This window comes from Dreissena polymorpha, chromosome 14, assembly GCF_020536995.1.
Source record: "Dreissena polymorpha isolate Duluth1 chromosome 14, UMN_Dpol_1.0, whole genome shotgun sequence".
NCBI classification, from domain to species: Eukaryota; Metazoa; Mollusca; class Bivalvia; order Myida; family Dreissenidae; genus Dreissena; species Dreissena polymorpha.
In genome coordinates this window covers 13,815,851-13,835,250 of record NC_068368.1, presented here as the reverse complement: position 1 = coordinate 13,835,250, position 19,400 = coordinate 13,815,851, and positions in this window count along the sequence as shown.

The window sequence follows — 19,400 nt, the reverse complement described above, 5'->3', positions numbered from 1 at the left end:
GGTAATATCAAAATTCCGTCGATGTCACCGTCGCACATATGCTCATAGCTACCATAAGTGTAAGTTTCAAGGTTCTAGTGCTAATAGTGTAGGAGGAAATAGTGGCCAGGACATACGGACAGAAAGCGGATATCAGTACAAAAGCGTGGGGATACTTACAAACATTCTAGTGGGTAAATTGTATCTTAGTGGAAAAACGAATCTGAAACGGCTGCACTGATTTATGAGACTCGAACTGAATTTAAAATTGTAAAAAGAAGTTTTGTCTAAATATGCTTTGTAATTCCAATGTGGCCGATTTTGGAACTGAATTGCGAACACTAAAATTACTAAAATCATCGTAAACTTACACTAATCGGAAAAAAAACGTTTTGAAAACGTTTGCACTCCCTAAATTAATTTATGCATTAACAGTTCTCCCAAACCTACCAAATGACATCATTGAAGATATAAACTTAAATCTGAAATTTTTATTTTCATATGGGACGGTAAACCTGATAAAATTAAGCGAACACAATAAATTCAATCAGTAGAATATGGAGGTATCAAACTAACGGATATTGATTCATTCCTGAATGCAATCAAATGCAGCTAGGTTAAAAGATATTTAGATAATACCAATACGAGTACATGGAAATTATTCTACCCGAAAATTCTTAAAACATATGGTGACTTCTTACTTTGTGAATGTTATATCGACAACAATATCTTAGATGAAATTTTAACCAAAAACATATTTCTATCGAATGTTCTATCGGCATGGTGTAAAGTTATTCTTAATTTAGAAACCAAAATAAACAGTACAATTTTTTATGGAACAATAAAGACATAACTACTAACAATAAAACGCTTTTCTATAAACATTAGTTCGAACGAAATATAACATATGTAGACCAATTGTACGACTACAGAATAAACGAATTCTATTCTTTTGATAACTTATGCTACATATTCGGAATACATACAAGTAATTTTCTGATGTACTACACATTGATCAAAAGTATATCCATTCATATATTAAAGCTGTTATCAATACAAATAACACACCATATACTAAACCAACATTCGTAGAAAATATAATTGCGAAAAAATAACACAATATTGTACACACTTCAAATTAAAAACCCTACCGAAAGCTCAAAAGCTAAAACTAAATGGCAAAACCTTCTTGGAGAAAAAGAATTTAATTGGAAACAAATAGTTGTCATGCCATTTAAATCAACTACTGATAGCAAACTGAGAAATTTTCAATATAAATACATCCATAAATACGACCATAATAGAACAATGGATTACTACGAGGTTTGTCAAGATACAGGGCCTTTTTAAAATCAGATATGTTATCAACAAGCTTTGCTTCGTCTGGAAGTGATTTCCAAGCAGCAATTGTTGAGGGCAAGAAGGAATGTTGGTACAGAGAAGTCCTTGTCCGAGCACCATCTAAGTGGGATGAATTACGTAATGATCTTGCAGATCACTCGCCAACTGATTGTGGGGACAGTGAGGACAAATATTCTGGACTTAGACCTTTGACCATTTTTAAGAAAAGAATGAGTTTGTGTTTGGACCTTCTTGTGCCAAGAGTTTCCCAGCCAATTTCTTTAGAAAGTAATCTTAAGGACACAAGTCGGGTACAGCCGGAAACTAAGCGGGCAGCTACAGTTTGAATGAATTTTATCTAACTCATTTGTTTCATACATTGTACAATTATCCCATACACAATCTGCATATTCTAGAATAGGTCGAATAAACGATCTTCGGTCGAGGAGAAAACGAAGCTTTTTTACAAGTTTGACTCGTTACCAGGCCTTTAATTTAATACACTCAATGTGTTGATGCCAACTTCCATCATTTGACAGATTAACTTTATAAAATGCTTTGCTTATATAAAAAAACACCACCCTGACTTCCAACCCATCATCTAGTGCTTTACAAAACGTATTGTATGTGAGCTGGTTGACAGTCGAGTCACCAGGCATAAATTCGGATTGAAATCTTGTGAAAACATTAGTATCACGGAAAAAGTTTAATACATGTTTAAAGATAATCCGTTCTAGTACTTTTTCCATGGTATTCAGAAGTGAATTTGGGCGTTAATTCGAGGGAATGGAAACGTTCCCTTTTTTGAATATTGCAAAACGTTTGAAGTTTTTGAATCATATGGTACTGTTGACGACGACAAAGACATATTAAAGAGATCACAAAGTGGTTGACTTAGTTCATTGTAGTAATAACAACGTGAACATCATAATCATTATAATCAATTCAATGTTAAAATTGGTCACGTCCTACCGAATTTGGCAACCATTGCAAATCATCAGACAAATTCGTCTATAGTAATAAACGCTAGCGAAGTAGTAAATGATGTTCATGTGAATCTTCCTTTGGGTAAAGCATGCGGCCCTGACGGTATTAATAACAAATTACTTGTAGAGGCACCCTTAATGTCAAAATTGCTCATTAAGAACTTGCATTGTTTAGAGGAAAAAGGAGCCTCACATGCAATTTAATTAAATATCCTAAACATTAATTAATTAGTAAGAACAAAACAAAACTACGAATAATTTAAAGGGTTATTTGGTGTCGTATCTACAACAAAAAGGGCTTGTGGAGCTGATTCCATTGTTAAGCCTCAAAGTTTTCGTCCAAAATATGTACTAGCAAAATATATTGGTAAATCATCTAAAACTTTCTTAAAGCAGCAAAGTTATGGCTCTTGGAATATTATAAACCAATAAGCCTTCTAAGATGTTGCCGCAAATACAGTTTAAAAATTTGTATCAACAAATAAAATAAAAGTTTAATGTTTTTAAGCATTAGGTTTTCGCAGCTCGGTTTGATGAATTACTGCGACGACACAAACTTTACAGCTGAGGCCTTTCATTCATAAATATGTGTCGAGCATTATAAAGTACCGTGTAACGTAACAGAATATAATGTTAAATAAAATAATAAGGGTTCTATAAAGAAAATATTTGAATGTTAGAAACAATAATAACATAAATGAAGTTTGGAAATTTAACAGCAAGTCTTTGTGATATAGTGGCCATGATTATAGGATTTGAAGATTACTATTTCTCGCAAGTAGAAACATGACATATCTTTGCATTCATTGTAAAGTAGACTAAATCAACAATTTGAAAGGTCAAAAATAGTATATTGAGATATGAGAATTTGCTACCTAGAGATAAAATGGTCAACAGTATTGATACAGGAATTCTAATCTTATTAGATTATTCATATATGCATTGAAATATGCCAGATTAAAAGGATTACAGTGATACCTTATTTGCATCAGTCATACAAAGTATTGTACCGGAAACTTCATATTATTCAACTATAAGATAACATTAAAAATTACTATCACCAGAACCGATAAGTGTGTAAACACGAGCACCATTCTCGAGGCGTGTAATTGATTCAGTTTTAGCAATATAACCAATCAAAAATAAGCACGTGCAGAAACGTACAGTAATGACCAATCAAAGTTATAATTGAGTTTTCTGCAAATTTACCTGTAAACAAAATGTAGATGTTTTGATAGAATAGAGGACTCTTTGCTAAGATTTTGAGGTGAACAGATCGAAAAAGATCCAATCATGTAGTTGTCAGACTGTACTTATATATTTGAAAATATGAATTATTTTAGATATTAAAGTGGACTGGAATTCACTTATGGCGTTTTTATTGACATTAAAAGAAAAGGACGGACTTGCCCTATTCGCAATGTAGCAAAATGTAGTAAATGCGAGTAACGTCATTATGGAAATACGCGCATGACGTGAAATCGAACGATAGGTTACACACTATTAAATTAAGAGAAATGAACTTTGTTTGTTACTGTGTGTTCGCCACGAACAATAAGCGATTACGCGACATACCGTATCCGCGACGTACTGATGTTCAGTGAAGAAATGAATAACCGCAAAATTCGATATTTGTTTCACTTGGAATGGATATTTATTTTTCATGGCTTTGTTATTGCAAACCATCAGGATATAGCCCACGCCAATCCATGCGGTATAAATCAGTTCACACCACTAACCCACATACATAATTAACAGAAAAAGTAACATAAAACGCACCCTAGACAAGTATTAAAAGACTATTGATTCAAAATATTTATTTTTAAAGAATCTAAAAGTTGTTGGTGGTACTTTTGATATATTGAATTACGGTAATAGATATCAAGATCGATTTAATGAGGAATGTTTCAGCGTTATGACAAAAACATATTCCAAAATACCGAATGTACCGGATACGTGTTGGTAACGAAACCGCAAAATTGAAAATACGCTTTTAAAAGTGTTCAAATACAATGGGCTAAGCTTTAATTTTTATAAACATGTAGGAAGAAATGTCTGTAATGTTTGAGCTAGTCGCTTAATCACTTGACTTGCCCGGCTTTCCACTCTGCCTCTTTTGTGCAGCAATACATTTTACCTGTTCCTTGTGTGATCAAAAATGACCATTTACGCATGCCTTGTGTGATCCATGATGACACAAAGCGAACATTCGTTGCTTTCACTCGAAAGTCAATGCTTATTAACCAATGTTCAACGCGGAAGTACAAACGGGTTCGATAATTGATGTAGTGAAGCTCTCGTTGCCTCTTACCTGGGTGTACCTATACAATGGGCATTCCTGGTTGTAAACCTTTAACATTGGTTTTGCCTAGCTTTTCCTTTTCAATATTTAGTCCAGTTGATTTATTCTGCAATGGTTCTTCCGTCCGTGTCATTTGAATAATTATGCAATTCCAATAATGCGTGAGTTCTTTCAATTGATTGTTCATGCATTTTATTTTCAAAAATAAACGTTCATTTATTATATTTTGTCATTTTACCATTTTTACTTTTCAATTACGAAAGTCAATCTTCTTGTTAGTTTTTCCTTTCTATTGTTCATTTAATCTTTCGTTCGCATACATATATTTAAGGATGTTATTACTAATCATAAGAAAACACAACGATGTATAATCATAAGACATAAATGTAAGAATAACTTTGGGCTGTTTATCAAAGAATGGTATTTTGTTGTTTTAAACGTGTGTTTGTAGTTAGTGTACCATATGTATAATTTGTGTTTACTATGTTGAAATATCATCTTTGTCGTAATTTCATTAACCGGTGGTTAACTTTCATTATTAGACTTAACTCACCGACACAAATCGTTTTAACAAAACGTATATTTTGAAACATTATTTTTTAACGGTGACATGTTTTATTTGTATTTTTATTATGCTTGTAAGTACTTCATACTTGTTTGCCATATACCCAAAATGATGTGAAAATGAGATGAACCGATTAAATACTTAATGGACGAATGTTTCGAATGCCATATGGCGGAATATTTCACATTGATGATGTAGATGATTCACATTTAACAACAGTATATTTTTCGGTTTTCCGTACGCAACAAGAAAGATAGGTTATCGTCCAGTATGTGTGGTCTTCACTTTCAGATCACTCGCGTTCTATTGAAACCAGCGTTTAAGGAATTAATCCAATTCCTTGTCCTGTATACATGTTGTTCCAAAAACAAAATGAGTGCGTAAGCAAGTATCCGGTCTTAGTCAGGGTCGGTAATGCGGACAATACCCAAAGAACCTCTTTAAATACCCAGGGTTCCATCTCAACTCGGTACCCAACACCTAGAGGTTGCAAGTTGAGTAGCCAAAGAAAAAATGAAATATAACTGAATTTTAGGTACATCTGTGTGATCAAAATCAAGACTGCCTTTAAAAGTAATAATGGATGTAAACTTTGAGACTCGATGTATTTCGTTTGATAATATTTAATAATAGTTACTATCTAAAAAGTATTTGAACATAAATGCATTGTACGAGAATAAACCACACATTATATAAAATCTTCCTTTTACATTTATTTGCATATGCGTATTATAAAATTAGTTTAACATTAGTGAAAATCACGTAGAGTACAAAATAAGCTACATTGTTGTATTTACTAAACAAAAATGCGAAAATGTTTTTAAACAACTCTAGCAATTACCGAGTAGCTACAATGAAAAGTTGAAGAAAGCTGTTTGCATGCCATTCTGCTATATTGCAACACTTTTGCCACATATTAATATATTAATGAACATATTTGTTAGACGTAAACATGTTGTATGTTACCACTAATCCAAACGGCACCTTTTTTGCAGACTTTTCATATTTTTTACACCCCATACTTAGTTGAGTTTCTCCATTAGTCCAACGTTTCGATTTACTTAATAAATTTTTCTTAGCATGAAATAATGTCATTCGAACATTCTTATTTTCGTAGGAAATCATGTTTGTATTTTATAAAACGAAGATTTTAATGCAAGTGAAGTAAGTGAAACTTTCATTTACCTCGATGCAGTTATGCAGAAAATATTATATAAGATTATTCGATTGAAATACGCAATTTTATAAGCTGTGACAAATATATTAGCAAACAAACCTGAGCCGTTCAAGTTATTGAGTAAGATTGTAAAAAAGTGAGTGTATTACTCGTTTATGTATAAAATAAAACATCAAAAAACAGAACAAATAAATAAAGTTATAATTTAAAACAACAACAATATCATGATTTATATAGACAACGACAACGATTTCTGTTACTATTTTTATATTCTATATTATTATTATTATTATTTTTTTTTTTTATTATTATTATTATTTTTATTATTATAAGTAATATTCTAAGTATTATGATTAGTATTATTGTTATTTTTATTATTGATATTATTTGATAATAGTAAATCATTTCAGAAATAATAATAGAAATAATATAACATATACCCAGAAATCACAGTTATATCACCGTGTGTTCTAACACGGTTTCGCTAGTTTGAAACACAATACGTACATTGATGTTCGCGTATACGAGTATACGAGTGTGTGTTTTTAATTTCACGCAATTGTTGTAAACATTACAAAAGTTCTTCATATGTAAATTATTACGCACGAAATTACACACAAGTTTTCCTAAAAACTCTATTGCACGACAAAGATCATAAACTCGTGGAAATGATGCAATTTTAACTGTATCATCATCATCATCATAATTATCATCATCACCATCATCATCATCATCATCATCATCATCATCATCATCATCATCATCATCATCATCATCATCATCATCATCATCATCATCATCATCATCATCATCATCATCATCATCACCATCACCATCATCATCATCATCATCATCATCATCATCATCATCATCATCATCATCATCATCATCATCATCATCATCATCATCATCAACGTCATCGTCATCGTCAACGTCAACGTCAACGTCATCGTCATCGTCATCATCATCAGCATCATCATCATCACCATCATCATCATCATCATCATCATCATCATCATCATCATCATCATCATCATCATCATCATCATCATCATCATCGTCATCGTCATCGTCATTATTGATTTCCATCGTCACCACCACCATCATCATCGCCATCATCGTCGTCGTCATCACTATTATCAATATCATCGTCGTCATTAATATCACCTTCATCTATAATAAGCTACAAATAATAAATAAATATGTTAGATCACATGTATACATTGTGGCACAAATTCCCTTGGCAACGGACCTTAATCCTCCCACGAATACGTTTCTGATTCCACATCATTACCTCAGGTTGATTTAAGCTATTTTGATGACGGATCTTTGTTGATCACCAATCCAGGCACTTATAGTAAAGCATACGTTATGATAGAAAGCGCCCGATATCCAATAACGTAAAGCATAATTTGACAGTGCGTTATCAGGATGATCTCAAATCGTAAGGGATTATTGCTCCATTCTGTCTTAAAGCGGAAGTTTTTACAACCCCTGCTTAATAGTGCACTGTACATTTGTTCGTGTCTATGCATTGTTTTAAATCTTCATGTACATGTTGCGTTCAGAGTTATAGTGAATAATGTTGAGCAAAAGTTTATTCAATCCAAACCCATTTCACGATCAGCGTCAACAAAACTTTTACGGAGATTTTGATCGCATAATTATTAAATTTGGAACGGAACAAAAATAATGGCACTTCTTTAACTTTACACAAAAAGTTAATTGCCTGTACCACATGTTTATGCGAACGTGAGCTACAATCTTTATGACCTGTGTTTATAGCATGTATTCACCAATAAAAGCCGAAAAATCATGAATGAAACTCAAATAATATTTACTACATCAGATAAAATTCTTCTCGCACCACGCATGCCGATTTAAAAGTCGGTTTTGTGGTTCCGTTGTGACGAAACGTGAAGGGTTTTAACTGTTATAAGTATCTATTCTTCCCAAGTGAAATTTTGGGTGACCGAAAAGGGAAACTTGGCATATGTTTATATGTGAGTTGTGTAAAAAGTCGATACAAAACATTCGATCCCTTGATTATATAGTCATCGATAAGAGAGTGAGGCTTTTTTAATTTTAGAAAATATGAAAGTCCAAGCTCACAGTATAAAACAAATGAAAACACTCAGAGGGTTAAACATTTAATGTTAAAGTTACTATTGAATAAAATTAGACATTTTATTAACAATTCTTTTGATAAAAACATTACATAACATATGTTGTATCCTCCAATTTTGTATAAAAAGGCATAACCTTAATGAAAATGGATTCAAAATGTAAGTGACAAACATACGATAAAAATACAGATAAGGATAAAAATAAAAATAATTAAAAATAAATAAATCATAATAATAACTTAATAATAATAATAATAAAATAATAATACTAATAATAATAATAATAATAATAATTATAATGATAATAATAATAAAAATAATAATAATAATAATAATAATAATAATAATAATAATAATAATAATAATAATAATAATAATAATAATGACCGAGGAATAACTAGTATCGAGTTCCCAGAAACACTTTACCAAGACTTATCAATCAAAACATTTTTCTCTCTTTTTATAGCTTTCCTTCTGGTGGCTCTCGTATTAGTCTCCGTCGTTGTCAGCGTCGTGCACACGGCATCAATTAACAAACGGGCGGCGGGTACGCCGGAGCCTTGCTTCGCGGTTGCCACAGTCGGCCCAGTTTTACCGGCGAACTTTGCGGAAACGATCACTGACCTGAAACTGAGGGCGCAATCTGTTCAAACCATGTCTCTGGACATTAAAACATGGGTGAGTTTTTTTGTTATTTGTTTGTGTATTTTTGGAAGGTTTATTTGAGTTGTTGTGGTGTATGCATTTCTTTTATGAGGATAACCCCACAGTTGTAGTCGCTATCTTTTGTAAAAAAAAAAATCTAGTCTTAAACAACACGTTTTGCATAACGTACGTATTAGCAATATTAACTTTATTTTGATTTTGTTAAATAGTATATATGTTCATAGTTGAAAACGACACTACTTATTATTGCGTTGATCAAACACTTTACATGTGTGTGGAAGTGTGCATCAAAGGTTTTTTCAGTATGGAAACATGAAATGAAATATGACATGTATAAATAAAACAAGGAAATTCAAGTATAGCCACGCGACACTTGTTTCGCATCCGATGCGAGTGTTGATTAAATGAACTTTAATAGTAAGTGGTACCTCCTAGTTACTTATGTACCACTTAATCCGCTAAGCGTGCCGAAATCACTACTATTCTCAAGTATGCGTCTTTCGCCGTTTTTACAGGATATACTGGCATATTGATAAACTCACAATTTGGGGATACACATTTTTTTCTTCGTTAAAACGCTAAAAACTTATTTTTTTAAAGGCGCTGTTCAAAGTTATTTTGCGTGACTTAATTATATACATTACGATACGATTGTTCAAGAACACATAGAATTATAATCAGTACAGTCGATTGGTGTATAGCGGATTTTAGTGAGTAACGGATAGGTTAAACGTTTTTTGCAAAATACTTGTATTTATGTTCAGATTTATAGTTCTCTATGAATTGAATACAAAAAGCCTATAATTGATAAGTCGATTCATGTTTTTGTTGACGTGTTTAATGTTTACAATTGTTTCTTTTTTCGAAAGCAAAACAAGGTCACGTTTTTGTGACGACAGGAAAAGTGCAGACGAATGGTTTCTTGAATTTTGCAGATTTTGTTTGGTAAACATAATGTTCATTGATGTAATAGTTTAGTATTTTGTGTCCTTTACAAAAGTAAGAATGCTGAGAAACCAAATTGATGCGTACCATATAAAATAAGCATGAAAGCTGCAACTCGGGATTTAGTGAATAACGGACATGTGATGACCCATATTCGGGAATGTGGGGATTGTCTCAAAATAAATATAAACTCAATTGAAGTTGTCCAATACACATGTGGTTAGCGTGTGACTATGCTATTATATAGTGAAAACATTGTTTTTGATGAAAAATAATCAAATTATAACGAAAAATCGATTTATCTGAAAACATATTTTCACTATCAAATCTATATATCTATAACAAGGTTTTCAACTCAAAATGACCCGAATATATGGTGCATCGCTTTGAACAGCCATTACTTCATCAATTGTGCAGCGATTTCCATAAACTTGTTCTTATTAAACGCAGAAATGAATTCCCTTTCTGGAAATGTACATATATTGCAATTATTTTGTACAAATGCTGTGTCAAATTTCAAGAAATAACACGATACAAATGTAATCCGAGAAAGACCTAAGCGATCCGGTAATGGCTGAATCAGTGTACCATGAAATTCGCGCTGTAAACAAATAACTTTTTTCGGAAATTTAAAACCACTGGCATGTTTCAATAGGAAAGACATGTGTCTATCTAGGTTTAATGGTTTAATTACTGAATGCATGGTGTTTACGTTGCAATTAGACTCAAAGTCCTTAGCTATCCGATATACACCAATCGACTGTACCCTACACCACCTTTCCGATCACCGATGTACATGTATGATGCTTTTAAACTACGAAATTCAAACGCAACTCGGTCATAGGACACGCCCCATGATTATACGTTTATTGATGACCATGTTGTTTTTAATTACAGCTCACGACTACTTCAACACCAGGGGCGAATCCTCTAGTTCAATCACAATCGTTTCTTGCCAACTACATGGACACGTACCATTTCACTAACGACCCATCGCTGAACGGTTCCGTGGCTGATGCTGCTGCTAATGTAAGATGATTTTCGTTTTTTTATATAAATAATTTTGATTGACTTATAGTTGTTTTGTTATTTATTGTAAACATTAATTAAGATTCGATTGTTGAACACACGAATCGATTTATTGATTTATATATTAAATAATGATTTATTCCTTCATTCATTCCTTCAGTAATTAAATAAGTCATTCATTCATTCATCCATTCCTTCCTTTCTCCATTGATTGATTGATTGATTCATTCATTAATTTATTATATCATTAATTTATTAATTGATGCATTCATTCACCAATCATTCATCCGTCCGTGTGAGTATTTATTTGACAATAATATTTTTTCTTATCCACACCAATAACTTTTGTCATTAAGTTTGAACCAGCTATACTTTCATTTGGCGTAGGGCAGTTTCTATCCTAAGTGTCAGATCATTATGAAATTATTTCTTTCTGACGTGTTTGCAGTGTTTGACAATTTAATCGTGACATTTACTACTCGTATGATATGTTGGCATTTTTCTTTAAAATCTTGAAAAGCAAGCTCTTTCTTTCCGAATAGGAGAGAATTACTCATGAAAGAAACTTATACAAATAAATATGTGTAAGGGATTCTAAACGGACAATTTTAAGTAGATAGTTATTCATATGTGTAATGCACGTAACATTTATTTCCTTGCAAATAATTATGCACATATTGAGCACAGTTTCATGTTACAATTTATTTTTTACGGCAGAAAATGGTCAAACAACCCAATGGTTGTAATTGAAAAGGGCATTTATTTAAAATCAATAAAATAATCAGCCAATAATATATGTAAATAAAATGTAATACGCAATTAAAAGTAAAAATATAATATTCGTGAGCCGCTTAAAAAGGGCTTACAAAAATATCTTTCCTTAACATAACTTGCATCGCTACCTCAAGTAATCATTTGCTGAAATTGTGCGTTCAGTTGTTACTTTTAGGCATTTTCCGACTCATCGAGATAGTTCCGCGAAATCAGCTATATTTTCTATGTATTGTAAGCACTTAAGTATACACTTGTTCAATGTCGCGTAATCGTTCATAGTTCATGGACGACACGTAGTTACTAACAATGTTCGATACTCTTAAATTACCAGTGTGTAGCCTATCATTCGATATCTTGTCATGCGCATAATGCCAAGATGACGAGTTTTGCATTAACTACCATTTTCTCGTGCCGCGCATGGGACAATTCGGTCCCTCTCTATTTATGTTAATTTCTCTGCATAATATATGATAAAATATTCAACAACACCACATATCAGTTTCTAGTCCAATTTAATGTCTAACATACTTAATATTTTCAGTTATACAAATACGTTGCGATTGCTACATGATTGTGTCTTTCTCGATCCGTACGTCTCCAAGTCTAAACGCTAACTGCCCTATTCACCTCTAACATTTGCCCCATGAAACTCTGTAATGAATCCTATTGGTCAGTGTTCTATGCGTGTTTATTTCTGATACACTATTCAAGTATGCACACGTTAAACAGCGTTGCGATACCAATAAATAATGCAAATACAGCCTAAGGCTTGTGTCAACAGCATTGTAACCCCTTTGTTGTTAAACATACACCAGATCCAAATATTTAATCTTTTGACCGTCATGCATACTCGCCACTGATATACTTGTCAATATTTCGTACATAAAGAAAACCCAAATATTTCACCCAATTTCTCATCATTATTTGACATTCAAGCTGTGTTGGGGTTTATTTGATTCAACCACGTCGCGCGCTTGACTGGGCTTCGTATACTGTAAATCAACAGTGCGTGTAATTAAGCACTGAAATCATGTTCAAAGAGAAATATACTGCATTCAGCAATAAATAAAGAAGGGCAAGGGTTGATATTATTTTTTAATTGATACATGATCGGTTATTCACATCGATTATCGGCAATTGTGTTTCCGTTTTTGTTGCTGTTATTGTTCTGCTACTGTTATACAAATATATAGTAGTAAAGCCACATTTTATTCTTTCGCGATTATTTCGCACGAGTTTTATACGCCTATTTACTGTTTGTTTTCGACAGGCAATAGGAGCTCTTCAAACCCACTTTAAACTCTTAACGGAGGTGGCGAATTACATCACGGACACCCGGAAGTCCGACAAACTCGCAAATGACGTCAGCATGGGTATCCTTGTGTATAAACTGGAGTCGCTAGAGAGCCGAGTTTTAAGCGCCGCGTGCTCCGTTCAGATCGCGCTGAGAGCGAAAGGAAGTGACGTCACACCGTTCGAGCCAAAGTTGGCTCAAAGCTATTTTTCTATCGCAGAGCCGGTGTGGAGGGTCTACATCGTTATGAACGACAGCGCACGACTATCTCATCCTTACCTCACATCCGTTTACGAGCAAATTTTGGCGGTCACTTCGAATGCCACGAGTTAATGTTGGATACGGAGCGCCGTGATTTGATGGTGCATTAATGATCTTGCTCACTAATCCGAATTCTCGTTTGTGAATTCAATTTCTAAAAGGATTTGTTTGGCGGAAGATGTTTGATTAACTTGATGTTTTTTTCTCACTTGAAACTATTAATTTTTACTTGAATCGTGTATTTATTTTTTTTCTTTTCGTTTCTATTTGACACCTGTCACAACATCCAACACCTCAATGATAAATTAAAAATTTAAATAGAAGTTGTGAAAAAATAGAGGAAATTTGTTGGATTCGGTGGATAATCTATTTTAATTCACGAGTGGTCATGGAAAATATAATTTTTCTATGATCACGAGTGAATTATAATCGATATTCCACAGAATCCAACCAATTTTTCTTTTTATTTTATGCTTTTTTACCGTTTATATACATTATTTAATAGTTTAACTAAAGAATTTCGCTCGGATAATAACGTCATTTCGTCAAAAAATGACATCATTTCACAGTTAATAGTGAACATTATCGATAATTTTCACTGTTAATTTTCACTATTTGAAATAGTGAAATTATCAGTTCTAATTAACTGATATTTAACTATTAACCACAGGAAAGCATAATATAAATAGTTGATAATTTATTCTATATTGGCAAATTATGGCAATTTATTCCAAAAACGAAAAATTGCAAATGTGAATTCGATAGGACAAAACATATTTACTAAAAGAAATTATTACTTGAAACTGTTTACTTACTGCATTGATCAAAAGTTGTCATGAACAAAGATCATTTACATTTTGTAAATATTCATCATATTTATTATTTGTTATGTAAGTTGTTTACTTACATGTGTTATTGGAAATGTCGTACCAATGTCTTTCAAAACGGATATTAGCCACTTGTTGAATTGTTATATTGTTACTTATGCAGTTGTGTATGGGTTTGTTATTTACAGTTGCATAACGTATTGCATCATCTGCGCGAATTTTGCACATTTTTGTTGCACATATTTTTTCTAGAGTTGACCTGTTTCTTAAAACTTTAAAAGTACAAAATAATGTGTTGTTCTTCCTTTTTTAATTAATTTAATCGTATTGAATTAAAAAAAAATGTTGTTGACATAATTAAACATTAACATTCAATTGATTTTTTATCACTATACAAATTTAATCAATGTGTCTAAACTGGAGTCGCTAGAGAGCCGAGTCTTAAGTGCCGCGTGCTCCGTACAGATCGCACTCAGAGCGAAAGGAAGTGACGTCACACCGTTCGAGCCAAAACTGTCTGAGCGCTATTTGTCTATCCCAGAGTGTAGGGTCTACATCGTACTGAACTACAGCGCGCGACTATCTCATCCCTACCTCACTTCCGTTTACGAGAACATTTTGGCTGTCACTTCGAATGCAACGAGTTAATGTTGGATATGGAGCGCTGTGATTTGATGGTGAATTAAGGATCTTACTTTCTAATACGATTTGTTTTTTGTGTTTCCGATTTTCTGAAAGCAGCCGTTTTGTACCAACGTCTTTCAAAACGGATGCTAGCCACTTGTTGAATTGTTATATTTATACTTATGAAGTTGTGTAGGGGTTTATTATATATTTTTACAGATGTTTTACATTATATTCGCATTTTGCACATTTTTGTTACACATATTGTTTTCTGAGTTGACATGTTCTCCAAAAGTTTAAAAGTACGAAGGAATGTGGTGCTCTTCCATTTTTAAATAAAACATGTTTTCCACGTTAAATGGTAACAGTAGATTGATATTTAATAACTATAAAAATTAAATCAATAACACAACAAAATCTGGTTGGAGGAGCTATTTGTTTTAATTCATTGCTGTTTGATTAAACAAAAAGTGACATTGTGATATTCGCTTAAAATTTACATGTTATAATCTGCTTAATAACGATGCTTTCACATTTTTGCCGTACATAAACTTCACATTTTGTCAGTTGTATGCATCGTCATTGTTAAATGAAATTGCGCATATTTATTTGTGTAGATGCGGAACTATGTAATTAAATATCATAACTAGCTGTAATGTAATTATCTACACTTCCAATTTATCATAAAATGTTGTGTAAAATTTTCCCTACGTACTAAAACAGTTGTCAGTTTTGCTACTTGTATGTTGTTCTGTGTTGCTGTTTTGTTGTTCTTCTTTTTTTTTAAGTGACATTTTCATAATTTGGTTATGAATAAAAATGTTTTCTCTACAATACCTCATTTAACCTCATTCAGTAGAATCAGTCTTTAAAAACATATAATAACAGATGTTCAAAATTCAGCATTTCAAGAAATATTTTTCTCTACTTGGAACAAAACACTTTTAAAGAGAATAACAAGACCATATTAAGCAAATGATAAATATTTTCCATAAAATATTAGATTCAAGGTTTCTAACTGAAACGAAAATAACTTTTTTTTTCACTAACATCAATACAAAAAAGGTAAATATTGTTTGCATTTTACTAAGGATATTTAATAACAGAAACCTCCCGCATCACTATTCATTATTCTTCAGTATATATGTTAAAACTAATTAAGCAAATGTGATCGACTATAGTAAAAATGAACAAAAATTAAACAAGGAATTTCAAACAAATGAACGGAAAATAAGTGTCGGTTAGTCTTGTTGTAGCAAACAACGTATATGACTTGTATTGATGATAGTTGTAATAAACACGTTACGTTCATTATCCGTTTTGCAGATTTTTGTAATAAACACGTTACGTGTATGATCGTATTGCTGATTGTTGTAATACACACGTTACGTGTATGATCGTATTGCTGATTGTTGTAATACACACGTTACGAGTGTGATCTTATTGCTGATTGTTGTAATACACACGTTTCTATGTATTACGTTTCGTTTAGGACACCTTACAAACCGTTACTGTTCTCTTTTACAGATCTGATGTTTTCATAGCTTTACTCTAGTTATTTTTAAAAATAATGTATAGCACATCATTTGCTGCGTTTATATTCAATGAATACATATTGAATGCTTGTGCGTAGAGAGTCGTTCTAGTTGTTCTACAGTCCGCACAGCATAATCACGGATCTCTTTAAACGAGGCTTTGGATAAAAGCGGGAAGTGTTGTCCCTGATAAGCCTGTGCAGACTGCAAAGCCATAACTTCGGAGACATTTCACGCATATGCATTAAGCCCGGTTTGTCCAGATATTTATTGTAGAGTTTCTAAGGCATTGAATATCACTGTAATTGCTGGTCAAAACCTGACCATTTGATGCAGGAAATACTTAAGCCTATCGAGATATTGATTTTGATTTGATTATTACATAATGTTTTTTCAGTTTTTCCTGCAATAGGGTAACCTCAAAAGTTATGTTGCATAAAGATTTCAAAGACTTTTGTCCTTAAAAATAGTTATTTATGTGGGAGATAACATATATAATGCAAATAAAAACAAGTTCAACAAAAAACGTTTTGCCGACGAACATACCATAGTTTTGGAAATTTTATTTGAAAAAGGGCCTATTTGAAACTTTTTTAACGAATAATCGCAAATTTCGAATACTTTAATGCAGCTTTTTATATTGAATGTCAAACTTCCTTACGTTAATAAATAAAAAAAGAAATACAAAATCAATTGTTTTAACGCATGTGTTTTGGCTGACAAATCTTAGTATTTTTATTGGATACTGCCATTTTGTAAGTATGTCATTTAATGCTTATTAGGCGTCTTAAGACCGGGGAGCATATATAGATTAAATGTAACAAAATCAATTATCGGGTTTTAATATGATTTTTTGTGGGTGGGATAGGATAGGGGCGGGGTTCCACAAGAGGGGCCAGTTTTATTTTTATTTTTATATTGAAGTGAATCTTTATTCGTTGTTTTAATACTTTATATATATATACTTGTAGAAAGAGTTCACACATATGCATGTAAAAGATTTATGTTAGCACTAATGTACCTGTTAATAATGCTATTTTAGGTGATTGTGGCAGATATTTAGTACATATTTATTCATCAATGAGAGTTATATAATAGTGGTTACGGATATTGTATACGCCTCATTCCCGTCATATAAATAAAAGCGCTGAAGGCACTGAAGTGGTTCGTTATTGCATAATCTTATACGCAACTCAGGTTTTAAAATTATGTTTAAGCTTTTTATATCGCAAGTTTGAAATGAACACAACCAATTCAAATTTATAAAGAGTGTGTCTTAAAGCACAGGTCGAGATGTGTGTGCACTGTTTATCCTCATATTAATGTTATAGAGATAACTTAGACAAAATAACAACAGTATGTCTATTTTTTCTCGCAATTGGTTGCTGCACTTGAAACCATCTTTAGAATTTTGGTTGCCTTGCTAAAGAATAACAAGCATAGATTCATGTACATGTTGTGTAATGTGTTTCTAATACTTTATCTATTTTCTTTACATTATTTAGCAACAAGTTTCCGACATGACAGACTTTTAATGCATCATGACTTGTTGTGAGCCGGAATTGAATTATTTCCTAGGCCTTATTGATATACAGTCGCCAATTTGTATTCTATGTTTAATTGGATTGAGTTGTTTAAGCTTTGAAAAAGCTAGTTGCCCTGCGCTTTAGCCCAACTGTTACCAACTTTTGAAATTGAGTTTCCATGGCTTAAATCTACTGGCCCCAGGCTAACAGGCAACCACTAAACCTGTAAGTTATTCGTGATATAAGATCTGACAGTGTATTGAACTCATTCAATCTACTACTATTACTACTACTACTATTACTACTACAAAATTAAACGATTTAATAATTTGGAGAGTTCTGTTGTTGTCGTTATTTTTTTCATACTTCGATGATTGCTTAAACATATAAAGTATAAAATACATATCTCATTGTATGAGCCAGGATGGCCGAATGGTCTAAACGATAGACTGTTATTCCAGGGGTCAGTGGTTCGAGCCCAGTTGGAGGTTTCTTTTTTAATTTCATTCTTTTTTGTAATGGAGCTTTTAGGATCCGATGTTTACATTTATCAATATTAAGCAATAAATGACAAACTGTGAAAAGGTTCCTTTTAGATGTTTACTTAAACTGCCACAAGTTAAAAATTTAGAACTCATTGGTTGTTTATTTGAATTGAAGGTGATTTTGTATATTTGCCTTGTCGGCGAGGTAACTTTGAAGTTATTATCAAATTTATCATATTGTTGTTTTTTCAAATCATTAATAAAAAAGATAACTTAAGCTTCATTTTGGGAAACCAAGGTTAAATGCATATGCATTAATTGTCATCCCAATACCAGATACTCTCTTTAAACGAAAAACACCATACAATCAGAAAGCGTCGTCCTTCAGTGTGCACAGGCTAATCTTTGACATGCATTAAGCCCCGTGTTCCCTGAAAGCAGCCAATATGTAAAGATTTCAATGATACACTGGCCAATGTCGTCCTACGAGCTTTTAAACACTAGACTGGCAAATTTCATCGCACAAGCTGTTAAACACTTTCGATTACATACACACTCTGCTTTCTGCAGTGTACCGGTGAAGTACAAACAGGCAGATGCGGTTGTTATCGTTCCTAGCGTAGCTAACAGCTGACTTGTAAAACTCAATCTTAATAGTGCTATGAAATGTTGAAATGCTTTGATGGCATTGGAAAGGTGAATTGGGCCTTCTCATAACGCATTCACTTGCAATCCATAGGGTTTGGATATGTGTGGGAACATCAAGAGGTTGTTAATAAACCATTGTTCTTGCATACTTATGCTCAACGATTGAAAGATATTTTTGTACAGCAGTAGATTGAAAAGTGTAATAGTTCCCGAAACTTAAAACATACAATGGATTTAAAATTAACTTTGATTTTGAGTTATATTAAAAAAAATACAATTCGTTAATTTCGAAATGCATATGTATGCTTTC